This window comes from Apodemus sylvaticus, chromosome 13 (assembly GCF_947179515.1).
Source record: "Apodemus sylvaticus chromosome 13, mApoSyl1.1, whole genome shotgun sequence".
Taxonomy (NCBI): Eukaryota; Metazoa; Chordata; class Mammalia; order Rodentia; family Muridae; genus Apodemus; species Apodemus sylvaticus.
Window position 1 is genome coordinate 37,049,770 of NC_067484.1, and position 23,584 is coordinate 37,073,353.

General features: G+C 43.0%; 1 protein-coding gene across 4 annotated transcripts in view; it reads left to right on the plus strand.

Annotated features, from left to right (window-relative positions):
* Nucleotides 1-23,584, plus strand: part of Smim3 (small integral membrane protein 3) — a 55,343-nt gene that overhangs the window by 125 nt on the left and 31,634 nt on the right. The window contains exons 1-3 of one of the 4 annotated variants that reach the window (XR_007973075.1): nucleotides 34-676; nucleotides 4,726-4,956; nucleotides 7,467-9,031. The gene's annotated coding sequence lies outside the window, so the exon portion shown is untranslated. Of the gene's footprint in view, nucleotides 1-33; nucleotides 677-4,725; nucleotides 4,957-7,466; nucleotides 9,032-23,584 lie in introns of those variants that run through there. The other 3 variants (XR_007973077.1, XR_007973076.1, XM_052155814.1) reach the window with 3 other exon arrangements.

Here is a 23,584-nt window from a genome sequence, read left to right on the forward strand (position 1 = left end):
CGACCCAGCGGGACTTTGCGATCTAAGTGCGCGTGCGTTCCTCAGGTTTGGCTCCTCCCTCCTCGTTTCCGGGAGCCTTGGCTGCTATAGCCTTCCGGGGATGCTCTGCTTTACTTCATGTACAGAAAGACTCCGTGCTCTTATTTGTATCATACAGAAAGTAAGGCTGCTATTTGTTGTACTGGGCGACCGCCTCTTCCTACGCCGAGCTTCCAGGCTAATATTCCATCCTAACTGGGAAGCCAGCCGAGTTACAGCAACGTATTCTTCTGACGACCTTGCCACAGACCCTTGAATCATACGTTCTCTCTTTTGAAATAATAGTAAGCTTTATCTAGCATTGGAGGTATTATTCATTTCTAAATATGAGAAGTTAGCGATAAATCTACATACTGTGAACATTTATTATCAATGGTGGAAGACGGGAGATAATACACCAAGTTGTCAAAGACCATCTGTATTCTGGGTGTACATCGCGGCTGAGATGTGAAACAGACAAAATGCCTCCCAGAGCCAGGCACACGTGGTCTGCCACCAAGTGTTTGTATAGTGTATTAAGTGTCTGACTTTAGAGCCCGTGATGGGAGCAGAAAGAGAATCCTTCTGTCAACATTGAGAGTGGAAGTAGAGGAAATGCAAAACATAACACTGCCTCAATTCTCCTGAAACTTCAAAGGTAGATACTAGCATTATTTCTATTTTAGAGAGCAGGAAATCTGGGCTTAGGGAAGCAAAGCGATGTGTTTTCCATTTTCTCAGTTTATTCCAGAGCTTGCACACATCGCCCCCGTATAGAATGCCTTCAGCACGTGCTCTAAGAAGGTAATAGCTTACTTTATAAAACGCTTTTTAGTCACACAGCATTTAATGCATATTATCTTATAAATGGTGCCACGTTAGTAGTTTAAATCTAAAATTTATTAAGTTACACTTACTCTTTTTCCAAGGTTGGAGGGATTTTATTCATAAAGCAGGGTACAGAGCGGATATGATGCTTAGCGGGCTACCTGAGTTAGAATGTTCAAAGGCTCTTTACCCTTCTTGTTTGCCAGAAAAACAGCCTGGCAATGGATTAGTTTCATAGATGCATTTTGCTCTTAGGAGAAAGTTTATTATTATTCAAATAAGTTTTTTTTATGTTAATGAATGCATTGGCCTCATGGATTATCATGATTTATCATTTTTGTTTTGTTTTTAGTGAGTTTAAATCCCCGTTCCTGAATTGAGACACATTCTCCCCTCTCAGGGCTCAGGGTCTAAGACCAGAGCCAGTGTTTTCCAAGGGTTTCTACTTCCACTGATGCCAGATAAGGCTCCTTCAGCTCCTTCAGTCCTTCCCCTAACTCCTCCATTGGGGTCCCTGTTGGTTGGCTTTGAGCATCTGCAGCTGTATTAGTCAGGATCTGGCAGAGCCCCTTGGGAGACAGCTGTATCAGGGTCCTGTCAGCAAACACTTCTTGGCATCTGCAATTGTGTCTGGGGTTGGTGTCTGCATGTGGGATGGATCCCCAGGTGGGGCAGTCTTCAGTCTCTGTTCCACTCTTTGTTCACGTATTTCCTTTAGACAGGAGCAATTCTGGGTTCAAATTTTGGAGATGGGTGGGTGGCCCCATCCCTCAACTGAGGGGCCATGCCTAACCTCTGGGCATGGTCTCCACAGGGTCTCCCTGCCCTTTGTGGTGTATTTCAGCTAATGTCATCCCCAGAGTCCATGTTTTCTAAGTGTTGTTCTTATTGCTAGAGGTTGCCTGAGGGATTTAAAATGGTAAATCCAAGTTTATTTATATAGATTCAAGGCATAAATTGTTATTTCTAGATAGGAATTTAACTTTACAGCAGATTTCCTTGTGAATCCTACACCTATTACAGTTGTGAAGAACTGGGTTTTGATAATCACTTTGGGTTTTTTGTTTTGTTTTTTGTTTGTTTGTTTTGTTTTTCTGTCATTGGGCTTCACACTAAGCACAGAGAGCCTTCTCTGTTTTCTAAACAGAATGTCTAGCATTGTGAGGTCATTGTGCTATGGACTAAGGAAAGTTCCTCATGACAGAGAATCAATACACCTTGATAATTTCTTGATAGGTTCCTGTTGAATCTCCCAAGGGGTCTGGACTTTGTTCTTGTTAACTCCAGTACTATAGAGCTGTAGCTTCCAGAGTCTACAAATTGGAATTAACTCCAGAGATCTGGGTTCTAGTGACAGCACTGGTGTCAGTCCCAGGTCACCACTAACCTTATTTTTTTTTTTTAAGATTTATTTATTTCATGTATATGAGTACACTGTAGTTGTCTTCAGACACACCAGAAGACGGCATTGGATCCCCATTACAGATGGTTGTGAGCCACCATGTGGTTGCTGGGAATTGAACTCAGGACCTCTGGAAGAACAGTCAGTGCTCTTAACCTCTGAGCCATCTCTCTAGCCCCCACTAACCTTATTTTTAACTACATAGCTGATATGTGATTACATTTTGGGAATACTTCTGGGCACCCATTTGGTCAGCCACAAAGTATGAGTTAGCATTCTGTGGAGGAACTAGCGTAGGTAAGAGCCAGTGTTCCCTCCTTCAGGATTCTTTGTTTCTTAGAGGGTTGCAGCAGGATGAGGTCCTCTGTGCATACAGGGATGAGCAGCCTGGTAACGAGGCCTCATTCTGCTCTTGCTCTTCCCCAAGGCCACTGGGATGACATTTTAGTGTTGGGTTCACCTTGAGCTTTGCTTTTTTGGGGTGAGCATAGGCGTAGCACAGGGACCCAGAAGTAGCACTGCCAGATACAGGAAAGGCTAACCACACTGGAAAATACTGAGAGTGTGTGTGAAAAGCCAGCTCTGTGCGTTCTCCCCCAGGCTACAGGAGAGGTCAACTTCCCCTCTGTTTTGCCAATGTAAAATTTCTAATCTGGGGCAATGGTTTGGCACTCCCTGGCTATGCACTTTTGAAAAAAACATCATTTATAACTCCAAGTCTTGTTTGAGAAAACATAGATTGGGAAGAATATGACATGTCTTGGTGGGGAAGAAAAGTTACCGTGAGAGTAAAAGCACTTTGTGAACTTTAAGAACATTCTCAAAACCCCCAGTGGGGAGATCTTATTGTGATTTCCTCTCAGAAATGTTTCAGAACAAGTTCCCAGTAACAGCAGAGTGAATTTGGAGGTAGGCTTCGGCCCAGTCAGCTCCCAAGGAACTAGTGAGCCCCCAGGAACTGTGCCAGTCACAGCTGGCCATTTGCCAAGGCTGCCTTCCCCACTTTGGGCTTCCTGTTTGAAAATTACACTAATCACAGGCTTTCCTCCATCTGCCGTCTCATCAAAACAAGTAGCACAGCTGGTACACAGAAGGGAAAGTAAAAAGTCAGGTCTCAACCCGAGCCACTCCGGGCCCTTCTGGGAGCCCCTCCCAGGAAATGTGGCGCTATTGCCTAAACTCTGATTCCCAAATGTAAACATGGCAAAGGGCTGCAGGCACGCTGCCATCCCAGCAAACCTGCTTCATATCCTGAACCCAGGATATTTTCTCTCACAGCTTATGTTCCTTGCATGCTTGCATCCTCTGAGTGCTGCAAAATTTTTACTAGCACCTACCTGCTTTAGCCAAAACCGTGGGCACTCCCTTGGCAGCTCATTCTTTCTTGATCTTACTTTCTAAATTGTTCTAACTTTCATCTCTCTTTTTCTCTCAGCAAACCATCTTAGTTCAGAGCGGGTTTTTTCCTCCCCTGCTCACTGCTTTCTCTCAGCAGCCATCCAATCTGTCCTCTGCAGGGAGATAAGACGGGCGTGGTGCTATACTGGGAGGCCAGGGCAGCTGGATCTCTGTGAGTGTGGTCAGTATTTCCAGGGCCAGGCCTGTCAGAACGAGATAGTGAGACCTTGCCTCAAAACAAAAACAAAATAGACATGGAGCCGGGCAGTGGTGGCTCACGCCTGTAATCCCAGCACTTGGGAGGCAGAGGCAGGCAGATTTCTGAGTTCAATACCAGCCTGGTCTACAGAGTGAGTTCCAGGACAGCCAGGGCTACACAGAGAAACCCTGTCTCGAAAAAACCAAAAAAGAAAAAAAAAGACATCGAGATGCACTGGTCTTTCTAAAAACCACGTTTCAATCCTATTTATTTATGTTCTATTGTTTGTCTTCCTTCCTTGGCCTCTCTGTCACCTATAAGGCCACACCCTCCCACCCCCAAACTCTTAGGGTAATGGATAAGCGCTTCAGGATCAGAGACCTGTCTGCCTCACCCTGCTTTCAAGTCCTATGTGACTCTGACTCTGACCCAGGAATATTCTTGGTCTTTTTATCCCTTTGGGACCCTGTAAGTACAGTTTTCTCAGCCAGAAACTTTTCATCTGTTTGTTAGTTCCAGAGTATTTTCCTCTATGAAAACTTCCCAAACACTAAACTAGCAGGGTTGACCATGTTTCCCCTTTTCCTACAGCTGTGACCTGTTAGAGCAACTTGCATGTGGCATATTTTTAAAACAAACATGTCTTCTTTCTAAAGCCTGAGCTCTGTGGCTAACAAAGGGCTTGATCCAGAGTAGGTATTATAGTAAATTGTATTTGATGACTTCTGCCTCTGAACACATCACATGCACATGCTACTAAATGCACTACCATTGTCTGACAGGTATGTATACACAAAGCCCCACAAAACAGAAGGCAGCTCAGCTTCTCCCCAGTGCTCTCCTGTTTGCCTGTGGTGACTGGGTCTTTCCGTTTTGACAGGCTGAGTTTCCATAGCAGTTGCCAACCGTGGAAGGTCCTGAGTTGAGGTGGCAACCAGCATGAATGCTAAGCACGGGTCAAGCCCAGGCCCAGGTAAAGGAACAGAGGGAGGAACAGAGCCAGAAGACACCTGGCTGTGTGTCTGAAGCCCTTCAGGACCAGCTTCTTCAGTGATATGCTCAGGCTGCAGAGACCCAGGCGGTGGCTGCATTGGCCCTGAAGTTCAAGTTGGTAGGTGTCCACTCTAGTCTTCTGGTAGAGTAGGCTGGTTGTGACTAAGAATGGACCAGATTCCAATTCTCATCCCTGTATTTTTCAAATGAAAAAAAAAAAGGCTCAGAGCATAAGGACATTTCCGTGGGTTAGTTTGTTTTTCAGATAGTCTCTCCTTGTAGTTTAGGCTGGCCTCAAACTTAGGATCATTTTGCCTTTAGAGATGTGTGCCATACTTGTTTCCCATAGGTTTTCCTGTTACAGTTTCTGTTTTCTAGTTCCATAAACACAGCTTCCCAGTTCATAGCAATTGGTGTCTACAACAGAAGGAAGACCTAGTTTCTCTTTTTTTTTTTTTAAAAAAAATATTTACTTATTTATTTAATGTATATGAGACATGGTTGATGTCTTCAGACACAACAGAAGAGGGCATCAGATCCCATTACAGATAGCTGTGAGCCACCATGTGTTTGCTGGGAATTGAACTCAGGACCTCTGGAAGTGCAGTCAGAGCTCTTAACCGCTGAGCCATCTCTCCAGTTCCCCAGTTTCTCTTTTAACACTTAAAAGGAAAAAGTAAATCAAGCAGAGAGAGAAAGCCAGTGATCCCAGAGAGCCTGCTGGTTTTGCCATGGAAGTTTGTTAGGTGACCTCTGAGCACACGAATCGCACAGTCCTAGAGTGCTCTCACTTGGTCTTCAGCAGGAGTTTCTCAAGCACACCTCCAGCCTCACTGAGGCTTTCCCTTCATGCTTCTTTTTCTTGATAGACTAACAGGACCCCTGTACCAATTCTGTAGGACCTGGGAATGTGTCCTCTGTGTTCTGTCAAGGTAGCAGGGATGTGGGCTCAGCACCCTCTTTCAGTAGAGGATACACAGTATGACCTCAGGCTAACTGTGGTCATTGCTACCTTACAGCTGCTTAAAGTTAGGGTAGGATCCTGGCTTCTCAGATGACGATCCCATCGACGTGGAGTCTCTGTTCTGCCAACTCTCTGAGCTCATGATGACTCTGACCCAGAAAGTTTTCCTTTTATTTTTAAGCAATTCTTTTTTTTCTATAGAAGGTAGAGCAAAAAAATGGAAGAAAGGAACTTCAAAAATTTTATGTAAGAGTGACAAGATAAGTTTCTTGAAAAGATTAGATTTGAGCAAAGATGGAAGAAAGTAGAGGCTGAGAGGAGTGGATAAGAGGGAAAGGGTGAGTCAGGTCTCAGAGGCCCAGAGGAGCAATAACCAGGAGGTCAGAGAGACATCACAGGGTAAATGAGGGCGAGCCCTGGGGAATGAGGCACGGAAGGATTGGCGACAGCGTTGGTGGGATCTTGAAAAGCATTTAAGATCCTGGATTTTGCTCTATGGGACTTGGAGACCATTCCTCGTGTCTTTGCTTGCTTTCTGTGGCTATGATAAACGCCATGATGAAAAGCAACTCGGAGTGGAAAGGGTTGATTTGATTAGTGGCTCACACAGTCCACCATCGGAGGAGGCCAAGATAGCAACGCAAGCAGGGAAGGAACCTGGAGCCAGGACTGAAGCAGAGAGCGTGTGATGCTGCTTATGAGCTTGCTCTCCACGGCCTGCTCAGGCTGCTGCTTATATAACCCAGGACCACCGGCCCGGGGGGCACCAGGCCCGCGTGCTGAGCCCTCTCATATCAATCACTAATCAAGACAACGCCCCACTGGCTGCCTACAGAGTAGTCTGCTGGGGGCATTGTCTCAGTTCAGCTCCTTTTCTTAGATGATTCTAGCTTGTGTCAAGCTGACAAATTCTAATGAGGACAGCATGCTTTCAAAAGGAGCAGAGATGATCTACATTATCTAAGTGCCACTCTGCAAAGTTTTTAGAATGAAAACACAGAAAAGGAGAAAGGTAGACGTTAGCTAATAGACTGCTACAGCAATGCAGGGAAGAGGTTAAAAGGGCCAGTGTTGGCACAGACACACCAAGCCCAAGTTCTCAGAACAAAGGACGAGGATTTTTTCCAGAGGGACAAAGGGCAGGAAAAAAGAGACAGAGACAGGAGATAGAGGATGAGGGAGAAAAGGGGTGAGGGAGATGGGGGCAGTTTATAAAGGAGAGAGTTAGGATGAGTTGGTTAATTTTGATGGGACATGCTAATTAGGACAGCCAAGTGGGGGCCTTTGATTTCTGGACTTTAAGGCTTTGATAGCTGTACCTTGGTAGTCAGCCTCAGGAGGAGGAAGAGGCCAAATAAGGGAAAAGACCTTGGTGGCTAGCTTTAAGAATGTAACCTACCGGTTTTTAGCAAGGCAGAGGGAGTGAGGGGAAGGGCCTGACAGAGCCACCATTGCCCAGGCTCTGCCTTCTAGAGCCCCTCCAGAGGTGACAGCACTAGAGAGAGTGAGTCTGGCGTATTTTGAAGGTTGAACCTGTGGGGTTTCTTGGGTTAGCTTTGGGCTGTATTCGTATTACATGAAGGGTGTACCTTGGAACCATGCAGCAAGGCTCTGGTTAGGTTAATGACTTGCCTGAATTCACTCACTTGGAGTTTATTTCTCAGAACCCACTGTTAACGCTGTCAGAGGTCCAAATAAGAAGACCAGGAAAGGAAGAGCATTTTCAATGTGTAAGAGAGTGTGCTGGAACTGACTTACTTGTCCAGTCTCAGGTTTACTTTGTTCTGACCCACAAAGCGTGATGGTTCCCACCAGGAAAGCATATTTCACAAGAGGCCCCAGGAAAGACCCAGTCACTTGCTAAACACATTAACCACATCTTCAGCGCTCCAGCTTGAGCTGAGAATTTGCTGCTGCTGTGTGAGAACCGGTCTATCTGTAATGGTGCCAAAAGCTCTTCCAAATAAGCTCTGCTCCTTGCCGGGAGAACAAGATGAGTTCAGGACCGTGCACTGGGAGGAACATAGCACACTGTCTGTGCTCCCGTGTGCTCCAGCTTCCTCCTTTGCCGCAGAGAAGGATGTTCAGAGGGAGGGAGTGCGTTCCTCATCGCCAGCTTACTTCTTGGGCATTATGTTGACTTCTTTGGTTACTCTGGATGATTGGCATTTCCCAAGTGTCTCTAGTCCCATCTATTCACTTTGGTGTTTCTTACTGTTCATTTTTAGAAAGTTTTTCTTTTTTAAAGACTTTACATGTCTGAGGAATTTTCTGCCCTCACAGGGAAGTTCAGCCTGATATTTGGTTCCTGTTGAGCCACTCTGTGAAGCCAGTCTCTAAGCTTTCTCTGGTGGTCAGTACTCTGTGGTATTCATATCCTGGTTACCAGGAGCAGGTAACAGAAATGATGAAATGACAGTTCTAAAAGTGATTTAAAAAGTTATTTTGCTTATTTTGAATAGAAGACTTTTTCTTAAAAATATTTAATTGTATAAAACACATATTTATATACATATCTTTCTTTAAGATGGTTCTAAATAAGCTGATATCAGGGTTTTTGTTTTTTTGTTTTGTTGGGACTTGAACTCAAGCTCTTGACCACAATAGGTAAATACTGTACCACTGAAACACACCATAAACTGACATAATTTATTAAAATGCTTTCATTTAAAATACAAAGAAAAATTAATATTAATGAAGGCAATTATAAATCAACAAGAAAAATGTTTATTCTGAAAAAAGATTAATTTGCAAGAAATTGCACGGCCTTAGAATGTTTAATGTTAAGTGATATCACACAGTCTTAGAAAGAAAACAACCTTGTGTTCTCTCCCATATATAGACTCTAACCAATACATAGTACATGTATATATAAGCAGATATACATGGGGTATAGTGTAACAAGTTAACAAAAATGGCTAAATATTAGAGGATGTGGAAAGATTGAATTCAATAATGAACATGAGTTATGAAAAAGGATAGAATTGTGTTTCTAGTTCTAACTCATAGATTTCTCATATTTGATGGTGGGTAAGTGCATAAAAACGTACTTGATGGTGAGAGTGTCACATCTAAGTGAGGGCCCACAACTTCTGTTTTGAAATGCTACTCTAACTATGGATGCTCATTGTCAAATCTAAGTGAGGGCCCACAGCTTCTGTTTTGAAATGCTACTCTAACTGTGGATGCTCATTGAGTTCTGTTGTTTTTGGATCAGGTTAATTTTGGTGTGTGATATATATATATTTTTAAATAATAAAGTTTGAAATAAAAAAATAAAGTTCATGAAATTCTTAGGCAAATGGATGGAGCTGGAGAACATCATACTAAGTGAGGTAACCCAGACTCAAAAGATGAATCATGGTATGCACTCACTAATAAGTGGATATTAACCTAGAAAACTGGAATACCAAAAACATAATCCACACATCAAATGAGGTACAGGAAGAGTGGAGGAGTGGCCCCTTGTTCTGGAAAGACTCAGTGAAGCAGTATATGGCAAAACCAGAACAGGGAAGTGGGAAGGGTTGGGTGGGAAAACAGGGGGAGGGAAGGGGGCTGATGGGACTTTCGGGGAGTGGGGGTCTAGAAAAGGGGAAGTCATTTCAAATGTAAATAAAACATTTATCAAATAAAAAAAAAATAAAGTTACTTTTCTGGCCCAGCCTGCAATCCCAGTATTTGTGAAGCTGAGGCAGGAGAATTGCCTTGAGTTTCAGGCAAGCTTTGGCTATAGAAAAACAAACACACAGTAGCAACAACAACAAAACCCAAAGCATAAACACCTCCATCCCTGTCAGATGAATCTTATGACTAGCTAGCTATGTGATGAGGCCTATTGTGGAAAGAAGCTGATGTCTTTGGCTGATAGCTAGCAAGTAAGCTAAAAATGGAGTCGCTAGCCCTACTTCAGTCAATATTGAGTTAATCCAGCCGGGCAGTGGTGGTGCATGCCTTTAATCCTAGCATTTGGGAGGCAGAGGCAGGCAGATCTCTGAGTCTAAGGCCAGCCTGGTCTAAAGAGTGAGTTCCAGGACAGCCAGGACTACAGAGAAACCCTGCCTCGAAAAAAAAAAAAAGGTAATCCAAATGGGCCAGTCAATCACCTGGACGGGGAAAAGCCCCATTTAGGAAGCTGTTAAAGGATTTAAGAAGGGCAGCAGGCCTACCTGAGATAATGTGGGCACGATGGCTCCATTTGACTGCCTGGGAGATGCTGAGCTAGACCCACCCAGGCAAGAACTTCCTTTAGGATGTTTTATAACCCACCTGTAGCCAATCCAGCTCCTTCCCTCCCATCACTGAGGAAGCTTACTTCTGTCATCTCCCGCTTTTCCTCCTATTCTTTGCTTCATGTCTTCCTCAACTACCCTTTCTGAGGTCAGTGTTCCTGTGATGTTTTTGAAAGAGTTCAGATGAGACACAGCATGGCGTAGACGAGAGGTGGGGGTTATTACAGGGTGGATGAAGTGAAACACTTTCAAAAGCACTTTTTTTGGCCAATGACCAAAGGGCCATAGTGTGTAGAGCATACTCTCAAGTTGTAAGAGTGGTCATTGGCTAAAGGACCATTGTGCCCATGTATGTTTTAGGTAGGCTTTTCACTATTTATTTGCTATTTCTTAAGTCTCTAGAATAGACAGCTTCCCTACTGGGGCATTTCAAGGACCAGGTCATTGACAGACCTGTTTGGATTAATTCTTAAGAAAAGGATAATATGTGTCTTCTTCTTCTTCTTCTTCTTCTTCTTCTTCTTCTTCTTCTTCTTCTTCTTCTTCTTCTTCTTCTTCTTCTTCTCCTTCTCCTTCTCCTTCTCCTTCTCCTTCTCCTTCTCCTCCTCCTCCTCCTCCTCCTCCTCCTCCTCCTCCTCCTCCTCCTCCTCCTCCTCCTCCTCCTCCTTCCTCTTTTCTTCTTCTTTCATCATCATCGTCGTCGTCGTTGTCATCGTCGTCATCATCATCATCATCTTTTGGGCAGTTCAAAATGCTGTCTCCACCCAGGGCCCCAAATATAACTCAGATCCCATTCTTTTGGCTAGCACTTAGAGTCTTGCAACTTCAGCTACTGCTTTTACAGACTGCTGATTCTGAAGCTGGGTTGGGGAGATCCTTCCTTAATGACTGTCAAGCCTCTACTATCTAACTAGTTACCGAACAGTTAAAGGTGCTAATTTGAGAAAAGCTTGTTGTGGAAGTTGTTCTCAAAAGTGTGTGTGTGTGTGTGTGTGTGTTAATGACTGTCAATCCTCTACTATCCAACTAGCTTGTTGTGGAAGTTGTTTTCAAAAGTGTGTGTGTGTGTGTGTGTTAATGACTGTCAATCCTCTACTATCCAACTAGCTATCTAATAGCTTAAGTTGGTAACTTGAGAAAAGCTTGTGGGAGTTGTTTTCAGTGTGTGTGTGTGTGTGTTTGTGTTAATAACTGTCAAGCCTCTACTATCCAACTAGCTATCTAACAGCTTAAGTTGGTAACTTGAGAAAAGCTTGTGGGAGTTGTTTTCAAAAGTGTGTGTCTGCCTGCCTGTGACTCTAAAGGGAGACATTACCACCAGGAAGCCAGATGTCAAGGAGATATATGGTCCGAAGCAGAATATGAAACAAGAGTCTTGAGACAAGAATTAGGGTAGTTGAGGGGTTCAGGGTATGCCAGTAGAAAGTGTCCCTGGAAGGTGGGTGATCCGATTATCAGTCTGTGGCCTACATCCACAGACACACTAGAAAACAATATAACGTGCTTCTCAGAAACTATTCTTCCAATTATAACTGGTAGGAAGTTGAGGATATTTATACCTCTGAAGACTTGTTCCTAGAGAACTTTGACTGACAGACTGCTTTTCTATGGCTCTGGGAAAACCCCCAGACACAAGGGTTCTGGCAGCTGGAAGTCTTTGAGGCACTGAGGGGCACTGAGGGGCTTCTCTGTGGTCCCTTGCTATAGAGTACACAGAGATACTTCTGTCTTCCAAGCAAGGAGGGAACACAGACACACCTTAGTGCATATTTTCAGGGAACAAGTGAGATTGGTAACTGTACTTCAGCTTCAGGCTTCACAGTAATCGCTGGCTTCCTCCGCCTTCTCCCATAGCCAGGATTTGAACTGTCGACGCTACATTGTATTGTTTGTTGTATGTTCTGTGTTTCTCTGCTGTGCATTAGCCAGGCAGGAAAGAGTCCATTTCACAGAGCATAAGGCAGAGGCACAGAGAGGACTACTGGCTCAGTAGAAGCCAGTTGGGCACAGGGCATTTGAGACCAACTCTGAAAGTAGGCCTGTAATCCCAGCTACTCGGGAAGGTAAAGCAGGAAATGTTCAAGTTCAAGGGCTGTCTGGGCCACTCAGTGAGACTGTGTCTAAAATAAAAATGTCAAAAGAGAGGTGTAGCTCAGTTATAGAGTGCTTGTTTAGCATGTAGAAGGCCCTGTGTTCAACACCCATTACTGCAGACAAACAAACCAGCATCAAGTGCTATCCATTATAATCTGGGTAATCCTGGTCAAGTTAAATTAGGAAACAAAACAAATTATTATATTTGTTCAGTCTCTCAGTCCGTAGGATTATGGGCATGAGCCACCATGCTCAGCTAAGAAGTGTCCTTAAAGTCAGGAGGGTGGCACAGGCCTTTAATCTCAGCAGAGGTAGGTGAATCTCTGTGAGTTCAAGACTAACCTGGTTTACATGATGAGTTCTAGGACAGCCAGAACTGCATCGTGAGATCCTCTCTTAAAAAACAAACAAATAGCCAGGTGGTGGTGGCGCACGCCTGTAATCCCAGCACTCTGGGAAGCAGAGGTAGGCGGATTTCTGAGTTCGTGGTCAGCCTGGTCTACAGAGTGAGTTCCAGAACAGCCAGGGCTATACAGAGAAACCCTGTCTCCAGAAAACCAATTTCAAAAAACCAAACCAAACCAAACCAAACAAACAAATAAACAAAAAGTATCTTTAAAAGAAGTTACTTTATTTTATGGAAAAAACCCAACAAATAATGCTACAGTTTTCTTGAAGAATTAGAAAGGCATACAGATACACGCTACTAACAATCTATCTGCTCTCCTTGCTCCACAGCTGCATAATTGAATACTTTGGAATTAAGCTCTGAGAATGCATTCAAAGAATTGTACTAATGAGGCTGTGTGACCATCTCTCCATTTCTAATCTAGAAAATGAAATTTTCCCATTTTCCTTTCAGCATCTTGTTTCCTCTCAAATCCTACTGTCCAGAAAGCTCTATCATTTTACCTTCCTCCCTGCCTGTCTAATTGTTAATTGGATTATGTATTTTAGCTACAATAAAAAGTTTTAGTCAAAGTACAAATGTCTTCACCCAGCTTTCAGGCAAGAAGCAAGAAGCTGTGTCTTTTGGGCATTAGCAAACCAGTGTTGCTTCTTTGTAGAAGAGGGCATTTTACCCAGAGGATCTGTGGAGCAGGGGAAGTCCCAGAATGAAATGGGAAGGGAGATTGGACTCTTGGGAGTTCTAAGGCCTGCTATCAGACTCTGTTGGAAGAATGAACCTGTTAAAGGGCCTGTAAGGAGGAAGCTGATGTCTGAACCAGGACAGAGCCAACAGTGGGTGTGGTGCCTTGGATGGCAATGCCTCTCATAGGCTCAGGTGTTTGAAAGCTTTCTCACCTGTTGGTAGCACTGTTTGCATAGATGTAGGGTCTATGTGCTGGAGGGAGTGTGTCACTGGGAAGGGCCTCTGAGAGAAGACTTGCTGTTTCTAGTTTGAGCTCTCTGGCTCTTGCTCCTGACACTCTTCCTTCCTCCCACCATCATGGACTCTAACCCTCTCAAACTGTAGGCCCAAATAACCTTGGTCATCTTATCACAGCAAAAGAAAAGTAACTAATACAGTGGTAAATGGGACAAGGTGGATCACCTCACACAGATGTGCCTTAAGGTAAAGCCAGAGTAAATCCATGGCTCAGTAACTAAGAGCACAGGCTGGTCTTCCAGAGGACCTGCATCTGATCCCCAGCACCGTAGTGGCAGCTCACAGCTATCTGTAACTCCAGTCCCAGGGGATCTGATGCCATCTTTTGTTCCTGAATGCATGGGTGAACAGACATACATGCAGGCACCCTCCAATAATAAAAAAAAAAAAAATTAGGGGCTGAGAGCTGGCTCAGTGGTTAAGAGCACCAACTGTTCTTCCGAAGGTCCTGAGTTCAAATCCCAACAACCACGTGGTGGCTCACAACCATCTGTAACAAGATCTGACACCCTCTTCTGGAGTGTCTGAAGAAGGCTACAGTGTACTTATATATAATGAAAAAAAAATTAGAGGTAAACTCTTACTGTAACAATCTTAAGATCTCTGAGCACCAACTTTAAAGGAATTGTGGAGTTGCAAGTTCCTCCAAAAAATATCATCTAATTTAACTTTACGTTCTAGTCATCAATGAAGCTAAAGACTTAGAAAAGGGAAGGGATTTAGTCAATGTCTCAGCAAACTAGGGACAAAGGAGCCATGGTATAGAACTGTTTAGTAGTATATATTGTTCCAGCTTTCTCCCCACCCTTCCCTGTCGTGATGGAATCCCTCTGCAATATCCCCAGCTTGCATAACTCCCATGACAGGAAACCCATGGTAGCCCAGGAAAGCCTGCTCTACATCTCTACATTTTCAGGGGACAGTCATATATATATAGTATATATATATATATATATATATATATATATATATATATATATATATATATATATATTTGTTCCTATGACCTGCTCCCTTCCATAGATTCTGGTTTTAGGGTCTCTTTCTACTCAGAACACAGCCCACAGGATGGCTCAGAGTCTAGAAGCTAACATGATTCTCACTGCTATCTTTAGATCCAACATCCCATTTTCTTGGAATTTTCTTTTTTTATTTTAAAGATTTATTTATTTATAAGTACACTGTAGCTGTCTTCAGACACTCCAGAAGAGGGCGTCAGATCTCATTACAGACGGTTGTGAGCTACCATGTGGTTGCTGGGATTTGAACTCAGGACCTTTGGGAAGAGCAGTTGGTGCTCTTAGCCACTGAGCCATCTCTCCAGCTCCTCTTGCAATTTTCTAAGTTCTGTTTTGTTTCTTCTTGTTGAAGAGGCACTTTGTGCTCTAGACATACCATTACCTAGTTAAGGTTCTTTTTGTTCAGACTGGTAGACACAGTGTGTTTTAGTTGACTTTGTGTTAATTTTGTTAGGCCATAGTTCTTAATGTATTTGGTTAAACATGTCTAGATTTTCCTGTGAAAGTTATTTCTGAGATGGGATTAAGATTTAAATAGATAAGTTCTAGTATTTTGGATTACCCTCCCAAATCTGGCTGTGCTTCAGGGCTTAAGGCAAAAGGTTCAGGGAACTCAGCCACGTTGCCTTTGGAGTCCAGTGTAACAGAAGCCCCTTTTGTGTTTCTGTTCTACTGGCCTATCCTGCCAGAATCCACATTCGTGGGAGCCAGTTCTTCACTTCCTTAAAATCAACCTCCCACTCCCCCATGCTCTCTTTTTCCTTTCCTAAACACACATCTGTCCAGTTGGCTCTGTTTCCCAGAGGAACTCTGATTTCCCAGAATAGGTTTTAAAGCATCTAACTTTCCCTTAGACAAAAACTCAGAGTTAGAAAGAGAAATCTTAGGTGATTTTTTTCATTGATTTATGAACTAGAACATTTACTCTACTCCTTTATGCTGATGATGCAAAAGAAAATGTAGTGTGTGTGTGTGTGTGTGTGTGTGAGAGAGAGAGAGAGAGAGAGAGAGAAAGAGAGAGAGGGGGGGTTTCAATAGCCAGTCTGGCCTGGAATTTTCTGTGAAGCCAAGGCTGGCCTTGGACTTGTGATCCTCCTGCCTTAATTTCACTAGTGCTGAGATTATAGGTGTGCTTCACTATGTCTGGATAAAAGGAGTGTTTTGGATTAAACTTTAGTTTTCCACTTAGTTTTGGACAAGCAGGGTTTCAGTTTAATAAAAATTTAGGAAGAGAAGAACTGTACATAGTATTCAGAGCTGCTATTCACATATACTATGTCCTGCAGTAATATCTGCCACTGACACACCTTTGGCCTTTATGGTTTCACTGAGTCCTCTTCTGTCCTCTTACAACCCCCTGAGATAGGCTGTCACACTCCCATTTTACAGAAGGAAAAACTGAGGCTCACAAACATCACTTATGTGTTTGTGGCTATGAAGTAAATGCAGAAGCATCATTCAAAATCAATTTTCAAAAATTCTGAACAATACTCTTGTTTTGCTTTTCCTTAGAGACTTTTTGCATTTGGGAAGATGGTCTGCATTCAGAGCAGTAGAAGCATAACCTTTAGTTCTCTTTGCTGTTTGACAGAAATTATCTGGAAAGAACAGACAAACCCCACGTGTCCTATCCTCTGCTGTCTCCAAGTTAGCAGCCAACTTTATGGGGTTATAAATCTCCGAACTCTTGATTGATAGTAAATAGTAAATCAAGAGGAAACTGTTTTCCTGGAGTCAGATGGTCTTTACTCCACGCCTTAGAATGACGTAGATGGGACAGCTGGTTACCCTCTGGTTTATTTCTGAATTTTTTTTTATCAGTACACTTTTATAATGATAAACTTCAAAAGTTATTTGTGAGCCAGGCCTGGTAGTACTCACAGTAAAGGTGGTAAGAGGGTCAAGAGTTCAAGGGCAGTCTTGGTCTCATAAGACCAAGTCTCAGATCTTTACAAAGTATGATCACAAGTCAGGTGGTGGTGACAGGTGCCTGTAATCCCAGTACTCGGGAGCTAGAGGCAGACGGATCTCTGAGTTTGTGGTCAACCTGGTCTACAAAGTGAGTCCCAGGGCAGCTAGGGCTACACAGAGAGACCCAGTCTCAAACAAAAACAGAAACAAAAAAAAACCCAAAAAACGAAACAAAGTTTGATCACAGAGGGACAGAGAATTGGCTTAGAGGTAATGGCACCAGCTGCCAAGTCTGACGACCAAAGTTCAATCCCCAGGATGCACAATGACTGAACTGGGTAAAAGTTGTACTCTGACCTGCCTTTATGCCTCCGCATGCTTGCTCCATACACAAACCACATGCGCACAGAATGAATTTTTAAAATACAATTGACTATAGAAATGACGATGATCTCTTCCCCCAGTATTTTTCAGGTTAAATGCCCAAACTTAGAACTGAGTAGAAGAAAGCCCGGTGGAACCAGCCTCTCTCTACTTCCTGGCTGTGGACACAGTGTGACTAGCTGGCTGCCTTGTGTCCTGCTGTCACAGCTAGGGCTGCTCTTTGTACCATGTGTCCCTCCTGGCTGGGATGACACCTTCAAGCACCTGACCCAGTGAGCCCTCAGATTGTCAGGTATATGGTCACAGCAATAAGAAGAGTAACTGAATCTTTAAGTATTCACTTCTTTGGAAAAATCGATATATCCTATTAATTTTTTATGAATCAGAGTTGAAGATTATTGAAGAACATTTTAATATAATATCAAGCAGAGGAATTAATAGGATGACAGAGGGCTGGAGGAAAGAATAAAGCACCTCCAAGAGTCACCTCACATATTAATTTAGTAGATTAGCCCATGAAGTCATCTGGGCCTAGGCTTTTTAAAAATTCATTTATTTTTATGTTTATGTGTGTTTGTGTGCCTAAGTACACGTATCTGCACCCATGTGTGGGCAGGAGTTCAAGGAGGCCAAAAGAGGCATCAGGTAGTTGTGAGTCACCATGTGGGTGCTGAGAAATGATCTTGGGTCCTTGCAAAGGCAGTCAGTACTCTAACTACTGTGGTGGTTATTCTTGGTTGTCAGCTTGACTGTGTCTGAAATTAAACTGTAAGAGGCTGGGCACAGCTGTGAGGGATTTTTTTTTCTTTTCTTTTTTCTTTTTGAACGATTTATTTATTCATTTTAATGTATATGAGTACACTGTAGCTGTCTTCAGACACACCAGAAGAGGGCATCAGATCCTATTACAGATGGTTGTGAGCCATCATGTGTTTGCTGGGAATTGAACTCAGGACCTCTGGAAAAGCAGCCAGTGTTCTTAACCGCTGAGCCAACTTTCCAGCACCAAGGGGAGACCCACCCTGAATCTGGATCTGTTGTGATAGGAAGATATACCTTAAATCTTGGCCACATCTTTTAGTCAGCCTATATAAAGGACACTGAAGAAGGAAGTACTTGCTCTTTGCTTGCTTGCCCTCTCTCTTGATGGCGAGTTCATTATTTCACTGGCATTAGAACATACTTGTTCAGGATTCTGGAATATACTAAAGACCAGCTGAGACACTCAGCCTCACAGACTGAACAACTACTGTTGGTAGACAGCTATTGTTGGACTAGCTGGACCACAGGAAGCCATTATAATAAATCCCATAAATTTACATATTATTCATTTACTATTCACACACATCCATACACCCATATTCTATCAGTTCTGTTCCTCTGTAGAACCCTGGTTCAGGGATTTTCATGGAGGATACTTTTGGCTTTAAATTATCAGTTTAGTCTCTTTCTTTCTTCCTATCTTTCTTCCTATCTTTCTTCCTTTCTTTCTTTCTTTCTTTCTTTCTTTCTTTCTTTCTTTCTTTCTTTCTTTCTTTCTTTCTTTCTTTCTTTCTTCTTTGTTTCTTTCTTTCTTTCTTTCTTTCTTTCTTTCTTTCTTTCTGTTTCTTCTTTAGTCGTTGTCTTAGTCATTGTTATATTGTTATAAAGAGACACCATGACAATGTTATCTCTGTGTCTCTCTGTATCTCTCTCTCTCTCTCTCTCTCTCTCTCTCTTTCTTTTAATACAGGGTCTCTCTGTGTAGCATTGGCTGTTTTGGAACTCATTCTGAAGATATTCTCCTGCCTCTGCTTCCCAAATGCTGGGATTAAAGGCATGCTCCAGCACCACCCAACCATGTCAGCTCTTAAAAAGGAAAACACTTAATTCAGGCTTGTTAACAGTATCAGAGGTTTAGTTCATTATCATCACAGAGGGGAACATGGCAGCATCCAGGCAGACAAGGTGCTGGAGAAGGAGCTGAGAGATCTACATCTGGATCTGCAGGCAGCAGGAAGAGAGAGAGGCAGTGGTCTAGCTTGGGTTTTTAAAACTTTAAAGTCCATCCCCAGTGACATACTTCCTTCAACAAGGCCACACCTCCTAATCTTTCTCAAGTAGTTCCACTCCCTGATGACTGAATCAAAAAATGTGAGCATACGGCAAGGGCATTCTTCTTCAAACCAGCTTGGTAGGTTTGGGTAATTATTGTTTTTCTAGGATTTTTCTAGGAGTGTCCATTTATCTAAGTTGGGAGAAAAGAGTTAATTATAGTAGTATTCCCTGTAAGTCTTTTAATTTCTGAAAGGTCCGTGAGGAGGTTTCATCTTCCGTTTCTGACTCTTGTTTCATAAGCATGTTTAGCAGCTTGAGTTTTTTCTTGTTTGCAAAGGTGAGTTGATTTTCTTTTAAGAAGTGTCTTCTGGGCCCTGGAGATAGCTCAGTTGGTAGCCTGCTCTCTAAGCTGTGTGATGGTTTGTGTTCAGTCCTTAACACTGTATGTAGTAAATGTGTCTGCGTGGCCAGAGAGATGGCCCAGCCATTCACAGCACTGTTGGTTTTGCAGATGACCTGGGATTCAGTTGCCATCATCCAGATGGTGGTTCATAACCACTGGTAGCATCAATTCCAGGGAATCTGACCTTTTCTTCTGATTTCCAGGGGCCCCAGGCATATATACATACAGCAGAACTCTCATACACTTAAATGAGTGAGACAATTTTTTTTAAAAAGAAATGGGACTAAAGAAAAGGAAGGAAGGAAAGAAACTAAGTAAAAAAAAAATCACAAAACCCAAAGTATTTCAGCAAGGGAAAAAGTTTAATTTGCTTCTGCAAAAGGGTTGGTGTTGATGTGCCTAATGGAGCCGGTAAGCACACCGAGCAGGTTTCTGCTTTGCTTTTGTTTATAGCACAAAGGGGCCCTGTGCTCTGAGTGGTCAGAGTTTGGCATCACAGTCTTGCACAGTGGCTGATTCAAAGGGATGCACTGACAATGGAGTGTACTTCCTAGCAGAAAGTGAAACTCTGAACACATCTTTTCAGTTTAAAAAGTGCTAACCCTGGAAGAATTTGATTTTCAGCCAAATAGCTTTCTCACAAACTTATTTAAAACTTATGGAGCTTTGTCTTACTTACCTCTGACAGCAGCGTTTACAGTTTGCATGTGTAAGCACAGGGTGGGGCTGCGCCTCTGTAGTGCGGGCCATGGCATCATGCCTGGCTTTTATTTGTTTATTTTTCCACATGGGTTCTGATGACCAAACTTCCATCACCAGGCCTGCCTGTCAACCACTTTATCACTTGGGGCACATCTTCACACCCAATTAGTAGTGCTGGCGATGGAACCCAGGACTCTGCACGCTAGGCAAGCACTCTGCCAACAGAGCTACATTCCCAGCTCTGAAACCTCTTCTCTGATGTCTATCCTAATACCAGGAAATCAAAGGGAAGAAATTGATTCTCCATTAAGTCTTCCAGTCTGTCTCTAAAAGTGAGTGGCTTCCTCTTTTCTCTGGACCTCACCATTTGCTAATACTGCTTTGCTCTTTAGCAAATGGACTTCTCAACTGTCTATTAGTGCCTAAGGGACCTTCTATAAGCCCAAGAATAGGCATTGGACTTATTTCCCTGGAGGGCTTTGTATTTGTATCCTTGCTTCTGCACTAAAAGTACAATTCTTACTCCTTAGTGATTAAATGATAAAACCCAATAAATGACATTTATTCAGGTATAAAAGTCTGAGGAGGTTTTGATTATAAAATAAACTTGCCAACTCTATCCTGATAAAAAGAACAGAATTTTACTATTTTCATTTTTTTATCCATTCAGACAGCAATATATTTTGGGACTCAGTAAACCCATTTATTCCTCAATTCTGAGGGGTTATTTAGTGATCAAGGTGATTAAGAGTATCTATTTTCAGGTGGCACCCTCTGTTCTGCTCTGCATTCCACTCTCCTAAACTCAGCAGGAGCTGCCCTGCTGCCTCTGGTTGATGTGTTTGGGCCAAGGTTGCGAGGCTGCCAAGAAGCTGTGGTCCCAGGTCTGGAATCTTGCATCCTGGCTAGATTGCATCTGTGGAAGGTTTGGCCAGACAGGGAAAGTTTTCCACCAAAGAAACTTTGGTGTGTTGGTTAGGTACTGTCAATTGGGCACAAACCTAGACATAGCTTGGAAGAGGGGATTTTTAATTAAGAAAGTGCCTCCATCAGATTGGCCTATAGGCAAGTCTGGGGGGTGGGGGCAGCATTGTCTTGGTTGATGATTGATGAGGGAGAGCCATGCTCCCTGTGGGAGGTGCCCCCCTGGACAGGTGGTCCTGGGTTGTATAGAAAAGCAAACTGAGAAAGCCACGGAGAGAAAGCTAGCACACAGCATTCTGCCTCCAGGTTCCTGCCCTGCTTGAGTTCCTGCCTTGGCTTTCCCGAATGATGGACTCTGATTGGAACCTGTAAGTCAAATAAACCCTTTCCTCCCCAAGATGCTTGTGGTCATGGTGTTTACCATAGCTACAGAAAAGCAATTAAGACACTAGGTGAGTCTGTTCAGAAGCCTTCTAGATAACTTCTGGGATCCAGAGTCGTGAAAGAAAGAAAGCTTCATCTTGAAACTTCCTTGTACTCTTTTTCTTTCTAAGAAACAAGGTCAGGGAAGTCATGATAGACAGTTCAGTTTGTTGACTCATGGTGGAATCAAAGAAAGTACTTCCCCAAAGTCCATCCCGGTAAATGGATCAAGACTGCCATCTTCAATCTGCATACACAGCTGGGCAGGATGAATACCCGGTTTTCCTCAGACATACTTCATAGATATCAACTGATACATTTCTGTGGATTGCTACACCAATCAAAGGTTTTGAACTGATTAATGTTTCCTATGGCAAATTGTTGGATGTGGTGAAGAACGTGCAATACATTTAAAAAGAGAAGCCTTGTGTATGGGAAGGGCGGTTAGTTATAAAGAAGGGACAGCTGTGGCAGAATCTGGGAATGCTGTTTTGGAAGCCTCTGCTAAGAAAAAGGCAGCTATTGCTGCATTTAAAGTGTCAGTGTGTGTCAGTGATGCTTCTGTAGAGGCGTGATAGTGGAAGCAGGAAGGATGGATGGGCTCCGTGAGGAAAGCCTTCGTGTTCCATGACATACAGATTCTACAGCCAAACCAAGGACTTGGGACTAAATTCTACCTGCAGAGCAAACTGTGGTTGATGTGTTTATAAAAAGATAAGGAGAGAAGGGGAAATATGCTCTATGGAGGTATAGTTAGGTATGGGGGAAGGGGTGGCTCAGCGGCACATGCCAAGGCATCCCTCCTCTCCCTTCTCCCCCTCAGGGACTGGCCGCATGATGGTATAGTATAGAATAGAGTTTATTCAGGGCATGGGGAGGGGAGTTAAGAGGTAGTAGAGGCAGAGAAAGGCAGAAAGAGGGAGAGGGAGAAAGAGAGGGGGAAAGAGGGAGGGAGGGAGGAAAGGAGAGAGAGAGAATGAGAATGAATATGTATAGAGGAGTAGAGGCTGGCCATGAGCATGTGAAGAGGGGGGAAGGGGTGAGGGGACAAAGAGACCAAGAAGACAAGAGAGCAAGAGAGGGAGGAGGGGGCAAGCACCCCTTTTATCCTGGGTCAGGCCTACCTGCCTGGTAACTGTGGGGTGAAGTTTAGACAGAATGCTCACAGTGGTAACCTTTGAAAGTAAGATTACCTGCCTATCTCCTTTTCCCTCTGCTAACCTGAACGATGGCATTTGGGTCTGAGTTTCTCCCCTTTCAGATTATGTTAACATCTGACTCTGTCCAAATGAGTTTGTTATAGTTGCAAATTGTATTTCACTAAAAAATTACTTTTTATTTATCATTATTCTTGTGTGTATGTGTGTGTTGGTGTATATGTGACTTGAGATTGTGCTGAGTTGTGCTGAAGGACAACTTTTGGGAGTTGATTCTCTCCTTCACTGTGGAATCTTATAACTGAGCTCAGGTCATTAGGGTTTTGAAAGAAAAACCTTTACCTGCTAAGTCACCTCACCAGCCCCATTTTCAGATTTTAAAAGAATCATATTTTAAATTTGTATATTTAATATCATGCCCAAGAATGTTATCAGCACAGATTTTTTTGGCATAGATTGTTTAAAATAATTTGATATCAGCCGGGCAGTGGTGGTACACACCTGTAATCCCAGCACTCTGGGAGGCAGAGGCAGGCAGATTTCTGAGTTTGAGGCCAGCCTGGTCTACAGAGTGAGTTCCAGGACAGCCAGGGCTACACAGAGAAACCCTGTCTCAAAAAACAAAAAAAACAAAAAAAAAAAACAAAAAAAAAAAAAACAAAACAAAAAACAAAAAACAAAAAAAAAAAACCAAAAAAACCAAAAAACAAAAAACATTTTTTGATGTCAAAATGCTGCATATTTTATATGCTGTTAGCTACACTCCAGTGTGTCAGTGTTTATTTCATTGTGCTGAATGTGTAATTGTACAGAGCATAGCTACAAACCTTTAAAAATGTCCCATTTCAAGTTGAGTACTCATAGTGCAAATAATTAAAGTGAATGAAAAGAATAGTACCTCATGAATATGAGAAAACACTCCAAAACAAATCCAGCAGCATTCCTAAACACGTAAGTGTCATTTTGGTTTCCCTTCTTGGCTTACTAGGCTTATGTGGTTCATTCTTGTTTCATTTGTCGGTGGTATGCTTCTGTGATCGTTTGCTTCTGACTAGAAAATGCCTTAGCAATCCTGATATAGTCGTATGCTTTAGGCCATGGGTGTC